Genomic DNA, 19,042 nt, shown 5'->3' with positions numbered 1-19,042 from the left:
GACATATTCTGCAGGTTCCCAGGATCTTTCTTGGGGACCGTAGCCTTTCCAGTCAATCAGGTAAAATAGTTTAGATTTGGAGATCTTGGAATCCAGGATGCTTTTGACTTCAAACTCGAGTTCTCCATCAACTAGAATAGGTTTTGGAGATGTAGTTAGTCGGGTTTGAGGTTGCACGGGTTTTAATAGAGAGACGTGGAAGACCGGATGTATCTTCATGTGAGGGGGCAAGTCCAACTTGACCGCTACTGGATTTACTATGGTAGTGATGGAATAGGGACCAAGGTATCTTGGGTTGAATGTGCCTGGTCCTTTTAGAGGTGGATATTTGGTGGATAACCAGACTTGATCTCCTACTTGATATTGGGGGGCTTCCTTCCGATGTTGGTCTGCTCCTTTCTTGTATTGTTCTTTAGCCCTTTGAAGGTGAGAAACGGCTTCCTCAAAGGCTTGGGTGATTGTAGAATGCAGGTGGTCTACTGCTGGTGTTCCAAGATCTTGGAGTGGATCCAACTCCGAGGTTCGAGGGTGACTACCGTATAAAAGAAAAAACGGGGTCTTCCCAGTTCCCGAGTGGACAGAGTTATTGTAGGCATATTCGGCTATCCAAAGGATATCTTTCCAAGTTTTTTCAGTTTGTTGTAGCATGCAGCGCAAATACTGTTCCAGAGTTTGATTGGTCCTCTCGGTTTGTCCGTCGGTTTGAGGGTGGTGGCTGGTCGAAAGTCTCACATCAATTTGAGTCGACCGACAGCAACTTCGCCAAAAATGAGAAATAAATTGACTACCTCGATCCGAAATTAGAACTGAAGGAAAACCGTGCAGTCGGACGATGTTTTCGAGAAATTCTCGGGCCAGAGTTGCTGCTGTTGGTAAGCCTTTGAGTGGAATGAAATGCGCCATCTTGGAGAATAGGTCCACGATTACTAGGATCGTATTGTATCCGGAGCATGGAGGTAGATCGGTGATGAAGTCCATAGAAAGCGTATGCCAAGGGCGAGGCGGGATGTCAATAGGGCATAAGAGGCCGGCTGGTTTTTCCTTTTGACTCTTGTTTTGGGCGCATACTCCACAGGACATTATAAAGTCTCTGATATCTTTTTTCCAAGACGCCCACCAGAAGTAGCGCTTGATCTTTCCGAGGTCTTGGTCCGGGATGTCCTTCCATTAAAGAATCGTGATAACAAGAGATTACCTTTTTCTGTAAATCTGTGCTGGGCAGGTATAACCGTTCTTGGACATATAATAGGTTGTCCTTCACCGTAAAGTCCTTTCCCTGCAGATGCCAATTCTGTATGTCTGCTGGAGTTACCAGTAGCCTGGCTTTATCCTTAACTTCCTCTATGGATTGTGTGGCGATTACACCTAGAATTCTTTGTTCGGGAATGATAGGTACAGGTTTAGGATTGATCAAATGTTCTTCCACTCCCATCCGAGAAAGGGCATCATCTTTACTGTTTTTTGTACCAGGTCGATAGGTAATTATGAAGTCAAACTCGGCAAAGAATAGTGCCCAACGGAGTTGCCTAGAGGATTGAGCTTTTGCGGTTTTCAAATATTGCAGGTTTCGGTGATCTGTAATCACAGTAACGGTGTGTCGGGCCCCCAGAAGATAATGCCGCCAAGCCTTAAAGGCGGACTTGATAGCTAGAAGTTCCTTATCAGTAATAGTGTAATTGATTTCAGGAGGCGAGAATTTGCGGGACGAAAATGCCACGGGATGCAACTGATTGGTTACTGGGTCCTTTTGTGATAGAACTGCCCCCATGGCAAGGCTCGAAGCATCAGTTTCAACGATGTAGGGGAGTTCTGGGCGAGGATGTTTTAAGATCGGTGCAGAGATAAATCTAGTCTTCAAATTCTGGAAAGCTTGTTCCGCCTCGGTAGACCATTCAAAACGTTTGTTTTTCTTTAACAAGGCGGTGATGGGCTGGACTATTCGAGAGAATTCGGGGATAAACCTGCGGTAAAAGTTAGCGTAGCCTAACATGCTTTGAACACCTTTTACGGAGGATGGCGATGGCCATTTGAGAATTGCATCGACCTTCTTTGAATCCATACGCACTCCGCTAGGTGATAATATGAATCCCAAGAATTCAACTTCAGTCACGTTGAAAACACATTTTTCCAACTTAGCGAAAAGTTTGTGTTGACGCAATCTCTCGAGGACCATTTTCACGTGTTTCCGATGTTCAGTTTCCGATGAAGAATAAACGAGGATGTCGTCAATGTAAACAACAACACACACATCTATGAGCTCTCTGAGGACATCGTTCATAAAATATTGAAAGGCGGCCGGGGCATTGCAAAGTCCGAAGGGCATGACCTGATATTCAAATAGCCCATACTTGGTGCGGAAGGCCGTCTTCCATTCATCGCCCTCTTTTACTCGTACCAAGTGGTAGGCTCCTCTAAGATCCAGCTTTGTATATATGCATGCTTTTCTGACTTGGTCCAGGAGTTCAGGGATCAAAGGTAACGGATATCTATTCTTAACGGTGATCTGGTTCAGGGCGCGATAATCTATACAAGTTCTAAGGTCCCCTTCTTTTTTTGGAACGAAGAACAAAGCTGAGGAAGCAGGGGACTTGGAAGGACGAATAAACCCATTTGCTAGGTATTGATCCAGGTAATGTCAGAGGTGAAGATTCTCAGGCTCGGTGAGGGCATAAATTCTACTACAAGGAGGAGTAGATCCAGGTATCAGGTCTATCTGGCAGTCATAAGACCTATGAGGAGGTAGAGAGTTAGCCTGATCCTTCCGGAAAACATCTTGGAATTCTAGGTATTCAGGAGGTATCTGAGGAGCCTCCGAGGAAATTGCTGCCAGTGCAACACCAGGTCGAGGGTGACAAGTGGAGACACATTCTGGAAACTGAACCGTTCTTGCTCGCCAATCGATCTGAGGATTGTGCTTCTCTAACCAAGGAATTCCTAGAATGATCTGGAACTGGGGGGCCTTGATCACATCGAACACGATCTTCTCATGGTGTCCATCTTGACTTACTAGCGTCACTTCTTGGGTGGTATGCGTTACTGGTCCGGAGGCTATCTCCGTACCATCCACCGTAGTAATGACGTCCTTTGCAGCCTTTGGACAAAGAGTCAGATTCATCCTCAAAACCATTTCATTATCCACATAATTGCCGATGGCACCGCTGTCGACGTAAGCTTCAATCGCATGTAATCGATCCGGATGTTCAGGGCTAATGAGGACCATAGGTATCACGAAATGCGAGGTCACGGAACTGGTTTTAACGCTCGGCAAGAGGACCTCTATTCTTGTCGGGCGAGGTCGTTTCCCTGCTCAGAGTTTGTGACCCTGGTAACTGCAGCTCCTACTGCCTTCTTGGCTGGTTTCACCGGACAGTCTCGAAGAAAGTGCCCCGAGTTTCCGCAATAGAGGCATAATTGCAGCTGTTTTCTCCTTTCCCGCTCCTTTTGTGTTAGTGGTCCTTTCGGGCCCCCTATTTGCATGGGTTCCCCGGAGTCTACTCCTTTGGTAGGAGTTGGTGGTTTGGAAAATACTCGAGCATCAAACTTGGAATGATCGGCCTTCCTGTTCTGCAGTCTGTGGTCAATTTGAACGACTAAGTCAATATAGTCCGAACAGTCTTGCGGGGGATTCACTACTTGGGCTAACACATCTTTGAGCTCTCCACGTAGACCTCTATAAAACAGCGTAATCCTTTTGTCCACAGGCCATCGAGTTTCCACTATCAGTCTGTTGAAAGACGCAATATAAGCCAAAAGGTCTTGATTACCCTGTCGCAATGAAAGGAGCTCATTGTCCAAGGCCTGCCCCTGTGAATGTCTTGCAAACAGTTTTTCCATACTGAGCTGAAAAGCTCGAAAATCATGGAGAACCAGATCATCTTGATTAACTAGAGGGATCGACCAGTCTGCCGCATTGCCACTAAGGTACGAAAGCACGAAAGCTACCTTAGCTTGATCAGTTGGAAAGGCTGCTGGCCGGCATAAGAAGTGCAACCGGCACTGATTAATAAATACTGCAAAACTCTTTGGGTCACCAGAAAATCGTTCGGGCGGAGCCAGAGGTACATTCCCAGGTAGGTTGATCTGCACTGGGTTCGTAGAGGATGTTGAAGGAAGATTTGCCCCTGATGCGGGTAACGGAGTTTGTCCGGCTTGTGACTGTAGCAATTGTCTAGCGAGATCGTCTGTTCGCTCCTTGGAAATAATCAGTTCCCTTCTTAGAGCATTTGTTTCCTGACGGGCTGCATGCACTTCTGCTCTTAGTTCCCCAAGTAACTGGACTAGCTGGTCGGTATCCGAGGTTTCCATAGCGCCTGGGTGGGAGTTTTGCGATAGGCTTTGCGTTCTGTAACGCTCACCTGATTCCCGCAGAGGCGCCGGTCTTGACTGGGTGAATCCCGTATCTTCAAAGGTGATGTGTAACACACGGTTGGCTCTTTGGGCTGGACCTCTGTGCACTGTATGTCTGACTCGAAGAGTAAGATGTCTGCAGATAGAAAATATGGGATTAATGAACTGGGGTTATTGGGTGCCTCTCTCCTCTTCCCTTTCTCTTCTCCTGTAGAACCCCAAAGGTTAACACCCTCACCTTAGGTAAGTGAACGCCGAGCTCTCCATCTGCCTCGGGGCAGGGTGCCGTAACCAGTTTCTTCACTGGATAAGGGTGCAGGCCTCTTAACCTCAGAGGACAGCTGTCCGTCGTTAACTGCACGAACGGTAAGTTCTGGGCACTTCAAATGTCTTAAAAGTCTTTTGTAATGATATCTCTTGTTTTGCAGGGTTGCGGCGATGGCGGATGGCGGGCTGATGAGAGTTGAGGATCGAACCCGCGTGAGGAATAGAAGCGCCTGGAAGCACGTAAGTAAGCGCTTGTAGCCTGCTTCACGATGCGCACTAACTGTCCCTTTTATCTTGCAGGTACAAGTTCGGAGCTTTAGAGAAGCTGAAGGGTGCTGGAATACCCACTGGATTCGGCGTGGGAAGGAGTAATGGCACGTGAGTAATAAAGTTGCCCAATGTCTTTAAACGCACCTTCTTTTGTCTTTCAGATGCGGGATGCAGCGCCGAAGGCCTCCGGAGCGTGCGAAGAGCTGGTAAGCTTTTGTCTTTCAGATGCCGGAATGCAGTGCGAAGACCTCCGGAGCATGCGAAGAGTAGGTAAGCCTTTGTCTTTCAGATGCCGGAATGCAGCGCGAGGCGTTGGTGACAGCCGATGGACCAGGTAAGAGATGCGCTGCCACTGAAGACCGTAGTGCTAACCTGTTCTTTCTTTGTCTTTACAGGTGCTGCTGAAGACTGGATTCCAGGATGGTAAGCCTTTGTTCCCTTAGGCCCAGGATCAGAAGCAGAAGACACGATGAGCGTTCTGCTGCAGAGAATGCAGAATAACGCAAAGCAAGATTCATCCATCGGGTGTGGTTTAAATAGCCTCCTGTAGTGCTTAGGTGTCTCCTTCCACAGCCACGCCTAAGAAAAGAGTTCCTGCTTTCCAGAAGAGTTCCAGTGTTCTGAACCTAGGGAGTGGCTCCTGCCCCACCCAACAGGAAAAGTAGTCCCAAACAGAAGAGGATCAGGGGTTCAACTGGCAGGTAAGTAAGCAGCATGGTCTGCTGCAGGTAAGTCCACCCAAGCATTATGAGCCCGGCGCTTCCAGCGCTGGGACTGGGCATCTTTATGAGCCTGGTGCCACTGGCGCCAGGACAGGGTCCAAAAGGTCCCAATTGGGACTGGCTGGCACTCGGAACCGGGGTTATGGGTCTGCTTCCAAGGGAGTCGGGCAAGTCCTGATCTTTTGGAAGCAGAGATCATGACATGAGTTTACAGGTTGGTTTGTGGCATTGCGGGCTGGCTTTGTAGTTTTGTATACTAAATCGGCAAATCTTAGTTAATGATGTTTGAGTGCTCTAGCAAAGATGGAAAGTAATGGCTCCAAATTCCCTTGTGGTTTTCAAGTACACTATCCATAAGTCTATCTAGACTCACCCTATAGTAATACCACCCGTCTTACACACAAGGAATCAAAACCCTTTTCCTAAGCAACATGAAATAACTCCTCCTGAATTTGTCTGCAATAATTGTTTACAATTTCACACCCATCCTAAAGTTGTCATGGGGTCATGCTGGAGTAATTCCCGCACCATGTCCTAAAGTTGTCACAGGGTCATTCTGGTGTAATTCCCACCCATCCTGGAGTAGTACAAGATCATCAACGGAAGTAATCAGAACTCATCCTGGTGTAGTCGTGTGATAACTCTAAAGTCATCGCATTTAAATATTTCTGCCTATAGACATACTTCAGGATGATTTCAGATGATCTCCCTGAACTAGCCATGGATGACTCCAGAATTATTCCAGGAAGATCTTCCTTTTTGATTTGGGAGCAGAGAACTGTATGTAATCACTTGCCCACCTGACAGTTGTCCGCACGCTAAATGATACAGGTGTGGAGATATGTTTTATTTTTTAGCCATATGCTATCCGGGAGATGCGTTTTTTTTTTTAACTTAGCATTCTGGTAATAGGGAATGCAAAGAAATCCTGTGCATTAGCGTGAGCGAAATGGCTGGAGTATTGTGTTATTTATATTGCTTGTCTCAGACACCCGAAATGATGTCATTACGACCGCACCAGTTCCTGGAGACTTCATAATATCCATTAAGGCACGGTGTGAAGAGTGTAGAATACTAATTTCAGAAAACTCTGCAAACCAGGACGCTGTGTTCTTGTGGGGGAGCTGTAAACTGTGGGGCCTGGCGCTGAATTGTGGCACTGGTTCCTAAATAATTACTCCGAGTGGGACGGGAAGACCATGTTCCTGCAGGGCTCAGTTATGCTCTGCGGGATTGGTGCAAACGGTTCCTGGTGCTCTGATCAACAGTGTGTTACAGGTCTCCAGGCTGCTTCTACTGCTTTTACATAGTCCCCCTGAGAGTATTCTGCTCCTCAGAAGTACCATGTGTTTTTACATGTCTGCGATCCTTGGATGGCATGCCAGCGGGGGGTAGGCACTGTGTCTTGTAGAGCACAGCCCCCGAAAGCATGCCCCTTGGATGCAGCTCAGGCTCTAAAGCCAGAACACACCTACTTCCATGGCGCAGGTCCGTACCGAAGCTCTCTCAGCCCCGACACCACTGCTATTGAAGCTTGTACACATGGGAAGGTAAGTAAGCTTTGGCCAGATAGGAGACGTGTGGATCTACTGGACGTCCGTAGACAGCGGTTTGCCATTGGAAGCTAGGGAGTTGGGCTGCGGACTGTCAAAAGGATTCAGCTACAATGGAGCGCTCAGCTACAGAGCGTCCAAGAATCAGATAAAGGAAGGCTGAAGAAATAAAAACAGAACCGCATATTGCACGTGGTCCACAATTGATAGTGGAACTAAGTGACCTAGAACTGACAGGCCCCCGGAATTTGGGTGATCAATGCCAATTACTGGGAACTTGTGACCTGGATGAACAGAGTGGGGCACCGCACTGCACACTATCAATACTGAGATGCAGATGCACTCTCAAAAGGACAGATAAGAGACAAAGGGCCTTGCGTTTTTGTCTGAGATATCCACTCAGCGGTTTTGCCCAGAGGAAGGGCTAAAGGGAGTGAATCAGATAATTATCTCCCAGCGAATTCAAGAAGACAATAATAGCGTGTACATTATAAATCGGTGTGGTACATACCCCTGAAGAATTTCCTAGTCAACTGTGTGAAAATAAAAGGAAAGAAACATGTTGGGTGTGTTGTGAATGTTGTACGATTGATTGAATGAGTGACGGTTGCACGAACAGTCATAAGGAGTAGGGACTTGTGTGTGCTTCCACAAAAGGAGATGGTAGCTAACTATAGATCGTTAATGACAACTTATTCTACGTACTAAATGAAGTGTTGATTAATTGATGTACCAGACAACATTGTAGATGTACAGTACGATTTTGTTAAAACTAAAAAGCATTTTCAGAATCTTGTCGAAAATTAACAATACATATGAGAGATAATGTATTTTCATTGAAATGTGTTTTATTAAAAGAAAATAAACTGATATTTTTTTTATATAAATTGGAATTGTATGTTCTTATTTAATATATATTAATAGATACGATTGGGCAGACACGAATGGTTATGGGGAAGCAAGTGACCCTTTGAACAATTATATTGTATTGTTGTTATTTAAAGAGGGCTGTTTCAAAGTGGTCCATAAAAACGTCCTCTAGTCTCTCTGAGTTCAGGGAGTGAGCGCGCAGGGAATTCGATTGCCTGCATGTTTGTTTACATGGCCAGCAGAAATGACGATGTACTGTGTAGTTCTGTCCTGTGTGGTGTGAGCTTACGGGTCGATCATTTGCCGAGATAAGACGCTGCAATTTGCCTTTGCCACCTATCTATACTTTGTCGTATTATCAGGTCTACAAAGGGAAAGTTGCAGTCGCCACCACAGATGCAGTGTCGTGTGACAACTTGTTGAGCGGCAAAACCAAAAAGGAGGTAGAACTGCTACTGCCTAGGTTCATACCCAATTTTTGTCAATAAATGGAACAAAATATGTAATTGGAATTGGGGAACCCGGTGTATTGGTACTAATGGATTAAATCCCTAAATCTGTGACCCATGAGATTGTCCAGAAAGAAAAAAAGGGGAAAAAGGAAATTCACACACACCAAAGGCTGTGGATATAAATGATTTGTATTGAGTTCAAAACACATCAAAAATACATTTATAAATAACATACATATGACAAAGTTCAATAATCTAGACACAAAGAGCTGGATGAAGTCAAAAATAGTACAAAACATAACCCATACGGGCTGGGATCTTCAGTGCTTACTAAATTGAAAGTACAAAACATAACCTGTGAGGTAAAGGTACACAAATAACTTTAAGTGTAAAGCATAACCCATGTGTGACACATGTGGAAATCATAAGCGTCAATGAATTGGTGCTCTTATGGACCTGTAACCATCTAGGTCCTAGATTAGCTTATATTCAAAAGAGCATCTCCTCTTGCAGGTGCCAACGTGACAGGGGGAATGTGGCCAGGTTTCAATGTAGAGTACTGGCCTAACAATATGTGATTGAAGGACCCCAAAAGAACTTTTTGGTTTGTAGACACCCCCCTTGCACATAGTACACGTTTCGGCAGAAGAATTATCCAACTTGAAAATGCATCAGAGGGACAAGAACCGCCTTTCTCAGGGCAAGTAAATGGCCCCTGTAGCAAGAAAAAGAAAAACAAGAAGAAAATAAGTAAGAAATTCTTATTTATCCGAACCTTAATTCTTTCTGGACATAACTGGGTTAATTAGTACCCACAAATATATTGTGTGAAAGCTGTCAAAAGGACTTAGTTGGAGGGCAGAACAGAAAGCGGGGGTGGAAATGAATACCACTGTGATTTATACGTGGTGGTGGAAAAGCATGCCTAAATCGCCACTGGAACCTGGCAATGGATCTTGCTGTGGGGCAGGCTCCCCGAACAGGCCAGACCAGTCAATCTGCACTATTTGTTGCTTGCTACGAAAATGTGTGGCTGGACCCAGTTGCCTAAAACCACACCTGTTCTACAAGAAAGGCAGAAATTATAATTTGAAATTGGCATCGTGAAGCTGTGTGCTGTGTTATACAGCAGTTGGGGGCAATAAAGGCAAAATAAGTTGTGCGGGATGTGTTGAAAAGTATTCACCCACCCGGACTATGTAAAGAACTGGTGAAGGATATTAAAAGTGCCTATATATCCCGTGCAAAAAAAGGGGGGTGTCCCGCATGCAGACATAAAGGTACCTGGGCTGGATATGGCTGGCTTCCTGGGTTTTGGAGTCGGTAAATAGACTCGGCAGGCGAGGCGGGACTTCACTCGTGCCGTTGCCAAACCAGGAGTCGGGCTCTGGCAGCTGAAAGGCTGGTGTCAGGCTTATCCTGTTTGTGCGGGAGAGAGTGAAGGAGACAGGACCCTTAATGACCGGCATGGATTCTGACTGCTAGTAAGCTTGTGACTGAGCACAAGCTACAAATATTACCTGGGGAGTAACTCATATGGCACGTCCAAAATCATGCCGTCTGGACGCTAGTTGCACAAAGAACTTGGCGTTGCTGGTGTGTGCTCTTAAGCGCACGTTTGTTTTTGGTCTGACGCGCTGCTGCAGGCTGAAACCGTCTGCATCACCGGCGTCTGTAGATTTTAGGAGGGTGTGTGTGTATTTGAGGGCCAATGGGAGTGCGTTACGCGTTGTGACCTAATCGGTTGCTGCATGCGGAACTGACTCAATATGGTAATTTTGACCACTGGGGGCGGAGTCACCAGTACAAGCCGGTACTCGGTGCACGGGCGGAAAGAAAATGGGAAAGTAAGATGCGAGGATCGCTATGTGGCACAGAGCATAGATCTGTGTGTCCCCATGGAGACGCCCTGTGAGGTTGCAGTATACCGGAGAGGGATACTGTGAAAGAACGGGTGACTGGGCACCCGATCTGATGTGAAAAAAAAACTGTGTGGGTGTGCTGCGGCTGTCCAATCCGGGCAGAACTAGAAACCACCTGATTGGGAGCAGTGCCGCGCTGCCAGAGTTGTGTTGCAATTGTCTGCACTATATTCTTGGATGTCTGGCAGTTCTTGCCAGCGGTGCATTGCCCAGACGAGGTCCTAGTAGTGAGATATAACTCAGAAAAGTACTGTGAGTGAATTTTTGGCACGCCCGTATCTGTTGGAAATACGTGAATGGGCTCCTTGCTCAACATGAGCAGCATATTTGTATACCAAATAGCCTCATTTGGGGCTGGGTCATATTCAAAGCCGAATGGGAGCCCACCATAGAGATACAACGGAGAATTAACTTACTGAGTGGCGACAGTGTTCATCTGTTTGTCTAGGAGGTTTTACGTGCCCCACTAATTTGTGCTGTGATCCTCCTGGCGCCCTTATTTTGTGCTGTGCTGCCACTCCTTCAAAAAGCTCTGACGTCAGAGCCGTCATAAAAGGTGCACCCTGGCGAGCCACAATTCCTATTTTTGCTGTAGTTTTTAGGTTGTGTTTTATTTTGTTACCTTATTTATATCTGGAAAATTTGGGACACCACCAGTCTTAGGATGGCATAGAAAGTGACAATCTTTTTTAAGTTACACCTAAAGGGCAATTTAAAGCACTTTTATAATGTACCCCCTGGCTGTGATGTTGCTGTTAGGGGCTGCCCCCCCCCTCTGAAATCCTGGGCACCCTCTTGTGTCCCCTCCCCCCCTTACCTAAGGGGAGCAGTGACCATGTTCTCTGTTTGTGGTGTTATTTGTGATATGCACTGAGGCAAATGTCGGCATATCACATGGTAAATGCTCTCCTTTTGTCTCAAAGCTAGCAGTGATCTTGGTATGTATTCTGGCATCGGTATGAACGTGAGCACGAGCCACATCTCGGGTGTTCCTGTCCGTCTTCTGCACAGCAACCTCCATAGTGTGCAGAGCAGCTTGCAGACCCTCCCATCAGAATGTAGTGCAGGAAACCGCTAATGATGGGCCTTTAGTCACTGTATAGTTTCGTGCCTGCATTCTGATGGGAGGGGAGGTGCAGTGAGGTTTGGGTAGATGGTGTGCTCAAAAGCCTCTCTGCAGAAGTTCTTGTGACATCACACATCTTTCATAAGTGCCCCCCCTCTTTTGTCTGTTGCCCCCTCCTTTTGCCCCCTTAAATTTGATTCCTGGCAACACCACTGCCCCATGGTATATGGAACCCCAAATTGGGGCCCTTATACTGCTTTAGTCTCGACTAAGGGTAAGCTCTCATGTGAACCACCTGTGGCCTGCCTGATCTGCCTCTCATTTGGGGGGGGGGGGGTATACTATGGTCTCATTTGACAATAAGCTGTTACTTGACTGAAAACAGTTGCACATATGCATATGGTACCTGCAATATGCCGCCGCCGCCGCCACCACCAGTGGTGGTTTTCCTGGATTGTACCCCAGAGTGTTGATGTTTGTGATGTTGATAAAGTCACCAGGATGACGCGGCTGTGCCTTGTACATGCTGCCCACAAACATACACACATTCAGTCACTTGTTGTCACCAAGAAGCATCACCACATCAATAAATGGCCCTGGCCTCTGTGCACGAGCCAAGAAGAGACCTGGTGTGGAGCACACCTGCTGAGTCCATGTGGCAAATCAACACACGGGTCACCAGTGGTCCATGGATGAATATCTGTTTCTAAACAATCAATCAGCCCCACACCTCTAGTACACCAAAAGGATCTGAACAAATTGGAAACACAAGCAAATTATAAATAAAGCTTCTGGTTTTATGGTATTTATTTTTCTTCCATTTCAGTATGTATTTATACATATTCATTCTTTGGCCTTTTTTTCTGTGTTTATCCACATTTATTTTTTGTCATATAAAAAGATAATTTGCAACCAGTATTTTTCTGCATTAATTCTAATAAAAAATGCATTTGTTAAAGCACACATACAGCCATATAGGAAAGACAAACGGTTGTTCCTGTGACTGCTGCTGTCTTAAGATATATTCTGTCAGCAATTGAAAGAACATTAATGCTATTTTTATACATCTTTTACACTCTCCATGCTGCCAAAATGCAATGTGGTTATATTGTACATAGTTCTTATGATACAGTGTTCTGCATTTAGTGATGTAGGTATGTTCTACAGTTCCATGCTGGAACACAACTGTGTCATCTTCAGGATCACTGAGCCTTGAATATTTATATTGGAACTGGTGTCAGTTAGTGGCTGATCAAGGGAGAGAGTTGCAGCCTGTAATTCTTACCTGAAATAAAGATACTGTTGATTTGATAGCATTCTGTGTGATTCACATGGATTGTAATACTGGTGATGAGGAAGTCCACTGCCTGGGCTGCAGCTAATTGTGGCAGGGTCTGATGCGGACTCATGGTGCACCAGCCAAGTTACCATGCATCACCAACTTGCCCAGAGTGATCTTGCAGTGTTGAGAGATCTGGTGGTCAAGTGCCAGTTCAAACCATGCTGGCAAGAGGAACAACTGAGAGATCAGGTGTTGCTTAAATGTGCTGAAGATAAGGTGCGAGAAGAATTATGGAAAGAGAAAGAACCGAATTTAGACAGATTGGTGTAGATGGCAAAAGAAAAATCAATTTCGATGAGTTTTTTCAGGACAAAATACTTGTGAGGGGATTGGGGGGACATCGAATTTCACCCATCCATGAAATGACAGAACAATTTTGGACACACAGAAATGTGCTTTGGACTTCCTGACACAGACTGTCCTTAGTTTTCTTTAGGTAGAGAAATCCCACCTTAGCATAGGGCAAGTTAGGCCTTATTCAACCCACATTTTAGTTAATAAAAAACTTACTGATCAATCTGTAATCTGTTGTCTGTGTCTCATTCAATGATGCCTTCACACTACATTCTTAAATGTGTCAGTAAGAGGTGCAGAGCTGGTGGCAGAATTTGGAATCTTCGATTAAAACCAACAAGACCCAAAAAAGCTAGTAATTATTTTTTTGTTTTTGGGCGTAAGGGTTTCATTACAGAATCAACTTTATTAGGTTGTGGCTGAACTAACCCATTCCCTACTAAAAATCCACCAAGTACTTTACCGCAGATTTGGCTAAACAGCATTTTTGGGGTTTGCTTTCAGTCCTGCTTTCCTCAATGCTCTGGTAACCTGGTATAGATGTGACATATGTTCAGGCCAGGTTTTGCTGTATATGATGATATCATCAATATAAGCCCCACAAAACGATGACAACTGTCTCAGTACTTGAACCATTAACCTCTGGAAAGTGGCAGGGGCCCCATTTAATCCGAAAGGCAGTACTTTAAATTGAAATAACCCAAGAGGAGTAGAAAAAGCAGTCTTGGGTTTATCAGCTGGATTAACAGACGCTTGCCAATAACCTTTGGTTATGTCAATAGAGAAAAGGTACTTGGCTTCTCATAATTTATCAATTGGGTCATCTTTTCTGGCCATGGGGTAGCTATCAAACTAGACACTAAGTTAACTTTTCTGAAATCTATACAGAATCTCCAGGAGTTGTCTGGCTTGGCAACTAAGGCAATCGGGGAGGACCAAGGACTTTGTGATAGTTCAAAAATATCTGCCTTCAACATAGTCTCCACTTCTTCCTGAATGGTTTTATTTCTACTTTCAGGGATACCGTAAGGCTTTTGGTGTACTACTTGTCCTGGGGGAGTACATATATAATGATGTACTCGTTTCACTCACCCAGGTTCAGGCCTAAACATATCAGGGGACTGTTGTAACAGGTCCAATAGATCTTATTTTAGGATAACCCGTGAGATTAACTGGGTATTCTCATTTTCTTATGATAAGAGGCTGGTTAGCATGATAGAGTTGTCTTTCTCTAAAGGTTCTTTCCACTGTTTAAGTAAATTGAAATGATAAATATGGGTTTTAATTTTCTGATTTGGTTGTGATATTTTGTAGTTCTAGAGTCTCATCAGTTCAAGTACTTCATATGGCCCGTCCCATCTCGATAGCATATTCTTATCAGAGAAGGAAAAAAGTACAACACTCTGCCCTATAAAGAAAGATCTCACCACTGCGCTCTTGTTATGATGTTCTTTCTGATGTTCGTGAGCTTTAACCATATTAATGTGAACTATATTTCTTACTGCTGTCATATTTTCTTTTAACCTTTGGGCTGTCTGGGATAATGGAATAGTGTCTCTCTCTCTTTCCTCCCAAGTTTCCTGTAACATTTATAATACATCTTGGGGTTCTCTTCCATACAACAATTCAAAGGGGGATAACTCCAGTAGGTGACTGGGGAGTGCTCCTAATGGCAAATAGGGCCCAAGATATCCTAATATCCCAATTCTTTCTGTCTGCCTCAACTAATTTCTTCAGAATGTGTTTTAAAGTTTGGTTGAACCTTTCAACTAATCCATCAGTCTGGGGAGGATAAATATAGGTTATTAGAGTTTTAACCTGTAGAATATATTTTACTTCAGCCATGAGTTTACTCATAAAGTAGATCCCTAATCAGTCAGAGTTTCCATTGGGAACACAATTCGGGAAAAGAATGGTAATAGATTTGCAAAATCTGCTGGGAAGTATTATTCCTTAAAGGAAAGGCTTCAGGATACCTGGTTGCATAATCTAACATAACCAGGACGTATGTATTACCCAATTTCGATGTGTCTAGTGTTCCTACTATGTCCTTCCCAATTCGAGATAAAAGAACATCAATAATAGGTAAAGGTTGTAAAGGAGTCGGAGGTGGCATTTTAGTACAGGTCTTTTGATAGAATTCACAAGTACCTATGAACTTCTTGATATCAGCATAAACACTTGGCCAGTAAAATCTGTTCACAATTTAGGCTTGGGTCTTAGTTATTCCCAAATGTCCCCCAGTCAAATGAGCATGAGCCTTTTCCATTACAATATCTTTGTGACTCTAAGGGATCACAATTAGTGTTCTTGATTTACTGGAGGGATCCATATCACCTCTACAAAACAACCCATTCTTTTGAAAAACAAATTTCCCACCTTTCATCCGCCTTCTTTCTCATTTGTTACCTGGTTAAAAGGTTCTGCCAGTAAGGGACCATTATGCTGTGCATAAGTCAGGAATCATTTCCTGTTCCTTTTCCACATGTACTGGAACATTTGGCTCAAGATCAGCCTTGCAAACCATTGAGTCCCCCTTTCAGGTGGTTCACAATTCTTAACCACTTCCGGCTTTGAGATCATTGCACATTCCAATATATCTTGTGCTATCCTTTCCCCAGCTTTAATTTGGTATGCCTTCTTTCTATTAATTTGCATCAATACTATAACATCTCCTCTATAGTCTGGATAATTCACTCTAGCCAATACTTCCAGACATTACCGCCAGGCTAGGTCTGACTTAGTGGCAAGCATGTGCGCTTGCCCAGCTTCCTCCTGTGTGCCGCTCAGAAGAATATTAGCAGCGCACACAATTTCCACCAATTCAAAAAGATTTAAGAAGGCACAAGTCACAGCAGGCAACTAATATTTGCTTTCTCACAAAATAAAGCTAAATTGGACTAACTAGTCTTGATATTCTATTCTAGCCTATTTTCATTACCCTACTAGGCAAGCTTGACCTTAAAAACCAAAAAATCCTAAAAATAGAATGCACCTACAAGAGGCTAAAAATGAATATGAAAAAGTGGCTCCACGAACAAAAGATATAGCTAAAATATGCCTGCACATATGAGCCAAATAAACTTCCCTCCACACCCATGACTTCTATACTTGACTCTAACACACTTACACCTTATGACTGATTTCCACCACAGGCCACATTCCGATATTACCAGATAACTGTGACTATGCCTACCTTGTCTCTGCAAATGGTTACCAGACATGTACCTACATCCACTTGTTTTCCGTTTGTTATAATATGAATGATATTCAAGCGCAAGAAATTTGTTACTCATGGTGCCTCACCCAGACTATGTAACCCAACTGTCAGATCAAATGTTGGATATTGACTGTAAGTAAGCAGGCTACTTGGATGTGCAACCTCATCCCATGCTTCCTAGTGTTTGTACTGGTGTCACACAAGCACTTTGTAGTGCCCCCATGCATATTAATGCATTATAAAACTCAAATATTAATTTGCCCTGAGTGGGCTAATGTCATGTTCAGTGCAGTGTCTCCTACTTTTGCATTGCTAACATTGCCTTATAAGAAGTGGAGAGCAACATTGCAACATCATTTACTTGGCCTGCAAGGAATAATTGGTATGGACTAGGCCTGGCATTATTTGTATATATTATTATGGCAATAGATATTCAGATAACTAAAGAATGCTTTTTACACAATCTAAATCCTTTCAAAGTTTTTAGAGTTCCATGGGGCATAGACCGAATGGTAATTCGCTGCTATACAAAAACGGTTTAACTGAGCACTTGAATAATCCTCCCAACAATTTAAAGGTGGGGAATGTTGCAAACAATGTTGTATTCACTTCATAGTAATTGTGCACATGCCGATTCATGACATTTTCCTAAACTACACATAATGTCATGGTGAGGCTTTAAATATGTTTTGCTTGCAAAGTATTGTGAGTATGCACATATCCCAGTTAGTGTTTTACTACTACAATCCCTCACATTTTACTGAGCCCCGCCAACTAATACTGGAGGCTGCACAGGATCCGGGAGCAGGTACAGGTGGAAGGGCACAGGGGAACACTCCTTGGTGAAGAACAAATCAGCAACTTTTCAATACCAAATCAGATGTTTTGGCAGTACAGTACAGTGAAGGAAATATGCTGTTTGTTTCCTAAGGGATAGGGCACTCTAGTAACAGTCTAGGAAACTGCACCTTCTGTTTCTTTCGATTCTCAGCTGCTGAGGGCTTTTCAATATAATCAGGTGCTGGCGTTTATTTCCTCCAGCATCCCCATGCATCTTGTTCAAATGATATCCATGAATTTCAGAAAAGGGGTCTCGAGTTAAAGACGAAGACACTCAATCTGTTGTACCTGTGAGCATTGCTGCTATTGACATAGAAGGCAAATATGTGATTTTCTTCAACAGAGCTATCTGAAATTCTTGACAACCACATCAGCGATAAGCAATATATTTGTTTTTTGTATTTATTTCAAAGGTATTAAACACTTTCTGCATTGTCTCTGAGCTGTGTTGACAAATGAATAGCCACAACTAAACCTATTGTTTATCCTGAGCATACAAAGCTTTTTTTGTGCATACACATTTTTTTCTATGCACTGGAGTACTTTTGGCAGGTACTATGGCATATCATGTAAACAATTCTTTTTTTACTATAGATGGTTGGAAAGAATTGTTGTAAGATTGACCTTTTACGTGAATTTGTAAAGAATTACAGTGGCTGGGAAGGGGAAATACCCTTCCAAACTTTGTAGCTCACTAAGTACGCATGCTCACCAAGTGGCTTACCTCGTTATTCAGTTGCGCACACGGAAAACAAGGTGCGCATGAAATCTAACCATTCTCGCACTTGGGGGAAAAATAATTAGAGGGAACATTGGTGGCAAGGCGGACATAAGTATCCTTCGGGGGATAACAAATGGGTGGGGATCAAAGCTCTTTCCCCTGGTTGAATCAGTTCTCCCATACTACTATAAATATCAAACCCAAAAATAATTTCAGTAGCTATAGTCGGAGTAGAAACTCTTTGGCTACGTTTTTCAAACTTGAGGGCTCCCCAATTTATATCAATTGACTCTGATCCCACTACTAACACCATGTGTGGGGGGTCAGAAATGTGAGGCAGACAACTTTTAGATGATTTCTCAAACTTTGCCATTTTATTAAAGTTTCATCATACGCCTCACCATCCCTACTCTGAAGAGGATTTCCCTGCCTATCAAAACTAAAGGAAAACAATAACACAATATATCTGGCCCTCACATTTAAACATCAAATACATATTGAAATATATGGCAATTCATAGTAACATCAACAATAGTATTCACATACTGTCTTGGTAACCTGGATAAACTCCCCATCCCCAGGTTTTAAGGTAAGTTTCAGTTCCAATGCTGAACAAAAAGAAACAAGGACATTTTGATTTGAAATAAATTCTCGTATCAGTTAATGGCTCCTCCAATAGGTCAAAAGGACGTTTTGTTAACCAAAGTTCAAACGATTAAAAAGCTTTGCTTATTGCTGGAATAAAGACTGTCCGCCTTATCAAATAGCATCAATGTTTATTTCCATCCAGGGTGCTTTGCCACAACTTCTATTTGTCTGAGAAGAAACACCACCGTTCTTTGTCAGGTTCAAATGGACACAACTTCTGGTAGTGTTAATGAAACACAGCTTTGGTCTACACTTATTGTTTCTTTAGGATATTCAGAATCACAGTTTGTATCTTTGCCAGGATGACCTAACAACGCTTCTACTTTCGTCTTAGCAACTCTCAACTCAGTAACTTCTGCAAGATTTCACCATGCAGGTCTACTCTTCAACCTCCTAGAATTCCACCTTTAATTGCTCTACTGAAGTATCAAAATCTACTGATGACCAGAAGCACCACGAGAGCCTCAGTACTTTGTGATTTTAAACAGTTTTAAGATATGACAAAATT

The sequence above is a fragment of the Ambystoma mexicanum genome, chromosome 5q (genome assembly GCF_040938575.1).
Source record: "Ambystoma mexicanum isolate Mex_15411 chromosome 5q, UKY_AmexF1_1, whole genome shotgun sequence".
NCBI lineage: Eukaryota > Metazoa > Chordata > Amphibia > Caudata > Ambystomatidae > Ambystoma > Ambystoma mexicanum.
This window is presented reverse-complemented; position numbering follows the sequence as displayed.